General features: G+C 42.2%; 1 long non-coding RNA gene across 2 annotated transcripts; it reads right to left on the bottom strand.

Moving 5' to 3' along the window:
- Positions 1-4975: 4975 nt before the first annotated feature.
- Positions 4976-7100, bottom strand: LOC145653117 (uncharacterized). Of its 2 annotated transcripts, none has more exons than XR_014119447.1 (2): positions 6929-7100; positions 4976-6167 (listed from the first exon to the last, which is right to left on the bottom strand). It is a non-coding gene; the product is annotated as an uncharacterized LOC145653117 (long non-coding RNA). The 2 variants fall into 2 exon arrangements; XR_014119448.1 differs by having other exon boundaries at positions 6970-7100.
- Between the last annotated feature and the right edge of the window lie 352 nt (positions 7101-7452).

Below are 7452 nucleotides of genomic sequence, written 5' to 3'. Positions count from 1 at the left end.
TTTCTGTAATCGTAAATAACATATTAAATAGGGTTGAAAGACAAGGGCCAGCATGGAGTAATGAGACATAAAGGTATGCTAGAGTTGAAATCTGTCTCTTCCTTACAGGACTGAATGCAAGGGGGAGACAGACCTTAGATTAGATTCTCAGTTCCTTTTTCAGCAGTACATGTCTAGCATTCTTGCTTTCCATGGAGGCACATTGATTTTCCAATAACCTATTTGTGCTTGAGCTTTAGAGTTTTGTTCCGCTAACTTTATTAAACCACTTGACTTTGCAGGTCATTTGGTCGCATACCCATTTATGGCAAGATCAGCACAGAGATTGAACTGTGCACTTTGGACAGGTGTTGTCCATTAATGTCTCTCCCCATTCTGGCTGGTATAAAGCCCTTGGTTCATCCGGACCACATGGAGGACCACTGCACAGATGGACAGGGGGAGTTAGAGTGGGACAGGCCTCAGCTTTCCATTCTCTAGCAGCCCTGGGTGTCATTCGCCTTTTGGCACCAATCTGCAACTAGTTTACCAAAGCCAACCTCCCTTCTACAGACATTATGGGGCAAACCATTGATGAGATCAATGGGAAAAGGGGGATTTTACCAATGCCTGTTTACACTCCTCACCCCACTACCCAATCTCCAATGAGCAATTCAATAAGGTCACCACAGGAGGGTCATCTCTGTCCTCCTCCTGTTTAACTTTATAGCCCACTAACATGGCAGCATCACGCTTCCACTGTGTTGCTCACTTTTTGCTCACAGACAAATGACATCTGCCATTTTTTCCCATATTGTTTTTCCTATATACCATCCAAACAATGGAAACCCAAAAGAAATGCTAAGCTTTGGCGTATTGATTTTTTAATCTGTCTCACTTTAGTTTATATTTATTTGATTCTTTCCAGGCTTACTTGGAATAAAACCAAAAACCCTACTGTGGGTTCAAGCTCAATGGCTTAAAAAATCAAAGAAAAGAAGGAGAAAAGGAAAAAATGTTCTCTCGCTGAGCGCTGTAGATGGAGCCACTGATAAGACGCCTCTCGCCCTTCTTTGCTGAGAGAGGCACAGGGGAGGTATGTAACTCAACATGTCGCCTCTGTAATTCCACTTTTAATTGGATTGGTTCTCTGAGCTTGTTGGAAATCAACTCCTCTGGCTCCCAGCCACACTCATCAAACCTTTGCCTACACCTCAAATGCACATCTGTGGTTTCCCTAACAGGAACACAATTGAACAATGCAACATTCATCTATCAGACTGTAATATCCTCTAAAGAGCCATTCAGATGCCTTGTCTCATTTTTTGGCCACTTGGATTGGACATTTTGGTGATTGTTTCACAGTCTGGCACAGTTTGGCTCATTCTCTCATTGACAAGTGATGCGACTCTGGAGGTTGAAATGATGTGAAAATCAATGGACTACAGCAAAGTACACCTTTTATTTTCCTCAGCAATTTTATTCCCTTTGGCTGATCTCCACTGGTGTTGTGCTTAAAGGTGTGCCCCAAGGCCTGAAGACACGAAGGGACAACCCCAAGGATCCATTGTCTTTCCCTGTTCAATTATCTACCTTTTTCATCTTTCTTACATCTCCATTCTCATAACATTATGATGAACTAAAAGTAAGCTGATCCTGCAAACAGCTCAGGAACAAATCCAGGCTTTGAGACAGCCATTAGCTCTCATCCTTAGGTAGTGATTGAAGACTTCTTGCTTTGAACAACTGAAGCCCTGAAGAGCAGGAAATCCACTGTTTTGTGAACACTGTGAGTATCTGCTGGCAGATAGTAATGTCTGGTCACGGTCTGCATGAAGGAAACACAAGAGAGGTACCCCACCTCAATAATTCATGAGGCATTGCTTACACCTGTAAAACACTGCTGACAGATGCATTCAGGCCGTCACCATAAACCAGCTCTACAGTGTCTGTGGTTGTCTTGCAGTATTCTCACTCTCCTCTGTCTGATACCATACTAGGACTAGATTAAGCTGTTGCATGGCTTGCTTTGCTGTGGAAAGCTACCTCGCAGAACACTTGTATTGTTTTCAATGGGTTTAGTTTGGTTGCAGTTGTTGGGCAGTATGTGAAGATAGCCAATACGAAATCTCAAAAAGCTTTTGTTCATTGTTTCTACTATAACCTTCTCATGCAGTTTTATTCCTTAACATACCCGTGACATAGAATGGGTTGTGTGTATGCATACTTGATGAATGGTTGAGACATGAGCAATTTTTCTTACCCGTCATCATATATTGATCAATGAACACAATAATTAAAGCTCACGGTTTTGGGCCATTCATGATTTCACGTTCACCATGGATGCCAACTGTGCTCTGTGGGAAAGATATTTTGGGGTTATATCTCTCCTTCCTCAGCTCAGTCTCTCCTGACAGTTAGTGACTTAGGACTTGCACAACTCTGTTACATGTGCGGTAGGGGGATTCATCTCAGCTTGTGGTGTGAGACAGACACTGCACTGTAAATGTCAGCTGCTGGAGAAAAGGTGCCATGCTGCCTACAAATACATAGGTTGCTAAGCGATAACCAGGTGTACTGTGGCATGACGCAGATTTGGCGGTCACGTGCTTTCTTGTGAGAAGAGTTCTGAAAATTCTGTTGGGTCAACAGATACCATTTGTTGACGAGCAAGTACCATTGGCTAGTCAACAGAGGGGTGATCAGCCTAAAGTGATTTGGAGAATCACATCATATCAATAATCTGAAGGCCCGCTCTTCCATTGCAGACTCCCCCCCCCACCCCCCATGCTTACATAGGTTAGAGCAAGTGGTTAGGCCCTGTTATCAAAGAGAGAGTGTAATACAGGAGAAAGGTTTAGCAGTGTACAACCAAGGTTCAATCATCCATGTTCAGGAAAATGAACCTTAGACTATGAATCAAAGTGCAAGAATAAAATTAGATATCCCTGATTCCATTCCCTGGTGTTAAAGAGATACTTTTCAGTACAATATCCTGTTCTATCCTATTAAACATGAGCAGAGATTCAATTAAAACCACACAGTACAAGTATTATGACTAGAAGTAAACCACATGCTCCAGTGATGGCTAATGCTGGACGTTGTCATGACAAGCCACACATCTGGCCAGTAAAACAGAGAGCACCCTTTCTAATGCTAGTAAAGGATGTTATAGCTTTGCAGGAACAGAAGAGAAAAGGAAGGCAGTGATGAGAGAGATGAATATGTATATTCTGTACTCACCAATGAAAAGCTGAAGCTTCTGTTCTGTTCTTTCTCCCAAACATTTAGTCCTCAATTTGGAAGTGGAAACAGGAATTTTCAATTTATCGGTTGGGTCAACATTTCCGGGTTTACTTCTTAACATTTGAAGAAAGCAACAAATTACTGTGTACCGCCAACAAGCAAGAATCTTTTTGCCATTTCCATTGGAGGGAGCATAATTAGTTGTGTCTAAAACACAAGATGCCAAACACAGGCAGAGGGGAAATAAATTGCTCAGGTGAAAAGGAAATGGAGATAACTCATTCGCTCCCATTTGAAAACAGAAACACTCCCTGAGTGTTTCCATGGTGACACATCCTGACAACTTTTTCTTGGCCTTGGTGCTTCTTTCCCTTCTGAGGTGAGCATTAGTAAGAGGAGGGACAGAAGGTTGGGCATTCGTAAGTGGAGGGGCTGAGATATCTGAATGAATTACAGACTAATAAAGAACAAAGCCATTAGCGATTAAGGATGCAAAACAGAAGACAGACTCTTGACCAAGCAGAACAGCTATATGAGATGGCAGAGGGTCCACAGCAAACCAAACAGGAACTCCTGACTTAAAACAGAAACAAGCACTTAAAGCCTCTTCACATGCTTGTTTTGATGAAGTTCCAGCCATCTGCGATTGGCCGCAATCTTCCTCGCTGTTCGATGAATGAACAGTCAGGGCAACAAGCAGATTACCATCAGCAGCTACCTTGCTACAAATGTCTAGCATTATCATAACCTACCTCTCTGCTGAACAGTGGTCATGGTACTAAGTACATTACGCTTTACAGGCGCATGTTATAAGTGTACAACTACAGGCTATATCCCCTCTTCTTACAGACACAGTCTATCAGCCTGTCCGCCTTGTTCATCGCCAGTCAGATTCATCACCAGTCAGGTCCTTGCTCACCGGATATTATTTGGGTGGCACATCATTTATGAGACAGTTTTAACACTGACATAGTGGTGTGGAAGTGGGTGTTGAGCTGATGGTACAAATATATCAGGTGCAGCAGAGTTGCTGTGTTTTTGTTTGTATTAATGAATTGATGTGCCATGTAATGAGTGTGATCATTAAGGAACAGAGGATTAAAGTGCAGCTTACCCGATTGGAGTGTTTTCGTCTCATTGAGCAAAAACATCAGTTTTTAAAAGAGAACTTCAGTCTTACATCAGTCTTAAAAGAGAACTTAACGTTCAAAGGACAGCCAAACACTTCAGTTCTTCTTGATTAGCACGTTCTGACAATATGTGTAGGCCTAACTATCTCCTCTAAGACATACTTCAGAAAAATGTCCTTTTTGAACATGCAAAGTCCCTGGACTTGCCAGTGGGTCTTGACTCTTATTTCTTGCTATTTAAGGTTTGTATATAAGGTTTTCCCTGTGACTTTTAACTATGCAGCTCTAATTTCCCCATGAGTTAATCAGAACCCATTTGACAGTATGTAGCTGCAAAAACATATTATCATAGGTTGAGTCACTGTACTGAGCCTTTTGGGCTCCAGGAAATCTGCAGTGTTTGTGTAGCTTGTACGCAGAAAGTGCTGGAACAGCCCCAGCACCAAATGAGACAAATAGGTGAGAGCAAAAGTGATTAAATGATCATTCCGTGCATTAAGAAAACCAGCGAACAATCGTGTGGCAAACCAGGGAGGGTTTGCAAGGAGTCAGATGAGCTACAGAATCACCACAGATCAAAAGGAACTCGGGGGGAAAAATAATGACTCATTAATCTCTCCTTATGAATATTGTTTATTTATTCTTTGATGTTGGAGATGAGCATGAGCATAACTGCACAAGAGCAGGAAATTATTTGGCGTATCTGAACATTGGACTCACGAAGCAGCAAAAACAGGGGTAAAAACACAGCCCCTGGGTAAATGAACTGCATTTGATTCAGTTTTTCATTTCTCGTTTGCAGTACAGAGAACTTTCAGCTCTGCATCAGTGGTGGGGGACATTCTATGACTCAGGTTGCAGGCCTTTCAATAGGGGTCAGACACCTAGAAAAATGGGAATCAGCACCCCTGCGGTTCCTCAAAGAGAAAATGGATTAAAAAATGGATAGAAACAGCCTGGAGTGTTAGAGAGTAAAAGAGAGAGGGGGAGAGAGAGAGAGAGAGAGAGGGAGCGCACAAAGATATGCATTGCCCGCTGAAGTGGTAGAGGGGACGAGATAGTGAAACAGAACAAACCTTTCAGATGGAAATGAGAGCACAACGTAGAAACCAAGGCCAGGCCCAGCTTGCAAACTGCCATCACCATGGCAATCCGCACCAGAATACAGACAGAGAACAGAGAGGAGAGGGAACAGAACAACAAATATCTACGGGCCACATGTTCTCCTTTAGAGTGATAATAATCTGAAGCTGGGAGAAGATTTCTCTGCTACAGAACTCTCGCCTTTAGAAAGGACCACGCCATAGATATGGAAATCCCCAATAACCAAATAAATGTAATAAAATTGTATATTGCAGGGGCTTTTAACACCATCTCTTGGGCTTCTTCCTCATTTGCCTCTTATGTTGTTTATTGGGTCAGAGACCAAATAAAAGCAAGCTGTCATCTCCAGGTACATCAAACTCAGCTGACATCAAACGCTTTTTGTGAAATCAAGCATTGAGAAGGACTGAGAGTACCACCTACCCTGCATAGAAATGTGCGTCCTGCGCACCTCTGCTATTTCTCTCTCGCATGCATGCACGCACAGCAACACACACACGCAAAAATACACATCTGACACATACAAGCAATCCCTGCCACTCTGTCTCTATATCTCATGCGTGCGCATGCACACACATATACACAAGTCTCATCGTGGCAGTGACCCTAAAAAGATACAAGAAATAGACTTTCTTGCCTTGCCAAAGACGGTATCTTTTCATGCTGTTTCCACCACAACTTTCTTCACTGATGCTCCATGTGACTTCACTAAAAGAGAAGTCGAACACACGGGGAAGCTGAAGAACTACAGGTTCATTAAAAGTAAATAAATTAGTCAGAACTTTTCCAACAACAACTTCCTCTCTGGATTGCGCATAATTGCATGATCAAATTGACGAAATAAAATTAACTTGCTGACCATATGTTAACACAAGCATTTGGAATATCCCAGAAAAACTTGTTTTAATTAAAGCTATCTTTAAAACCAGAACTATGCGCAGTCATTATACACAGCGCAGCATTTGAACTGACATGCAAACCCCTTGTGCATTGCTAATTTGGCCAGCCCTTCATCTTTGACCACATTAGTAATAAACATATCTAGAAGGAGCCATGCACTCGCTTACCACCTTTGCTTTAGTTGTAAAAAAAGTGATTTTACCATTACAATTACAGTTTGCCCAGTAGTTTTGTTTTTATCATGGATAGTTTGGTTAAAAACCCCATTTTGCTTGTCAATCATTATTCACTATTTCAGTATACTGTCAGTCTTGTTTCAGTCAAAACAGTGTCTGCTCTTTCCTGAATGCTCTTAAAATTCAAAACAGTATTATCTACAAATCATTTAAATTCTGCATTTTATGCACGTACACTGCCATTACTGTAAACTATTTTATTGTTTGCTTTATAATGCAATATAGAGTGTGTGCAAAATATTGTATATCCTATATAGAAAGCCAAGCCAATAATCAGTCTAATGATTAATAGTTAATCAGTCAATATTGTTAATAGTGACTTCATTCCCACACCTGTTTGAAAAATGATGAATTGCAAATAAAGCTGACATCACCTTGCCCTTTGCCCCGTTCACCTGTATTCAGACCCGAAGCTTTAAAAAGTGCCTTGGTGTTGTGCGTTCCTCTCCAGCACAGCACTGTCAGCAATGGCTGCGAGCATAAACAGTGTGCAACAAAGGCGATCCCGAGGGCCCGCCCAGACAGCCTGCGAACCAGCACATCCGCCAAAGAGCGAGGAGCCCCGGCAAGCAGAAGCGAGGCAGTGGTCCTGCCTCCGAGAAGATCTGGGAACGCTGCCAGACAGGGTGAAGTGACATAGGAGTTTTCCAGTCACTGTGCAGGTGAACACTTCTGATGGCTGAGGTGGGTCTCTGACTTATTTGGTGCTTCATGAGCTGCATGGCTTGACAACAGCTTGGAGTACGCACCTGCTGTGGTGCACTTTTTCACCAGATTCAATGAAAGATTTATAATATAATGCTGGCAAAAGATTGCTGCAAAGGCCTATTCAAACCTGCATAAACAGACAGACCTAA

Source organism: Electrophorus electricus, chromosome 22 (genome assembly GCF_041902795.1).
Source record: "Electrophorus electricus isolate QZ-2024a chromosome 22, ASM4190279v1, whole genome shotgun sequence".
Classification (NCBI taxonomy): domain Eukaryota; kingdom Metazoa; phylum Chordata; class Actinopteri; order Gymnotiformes; family Gymnotidae; genus Electrophorus; species Electrophorus electricus.
This window is presented reverse-complemented; position numbering and strand designations above follow the sequence as displayed.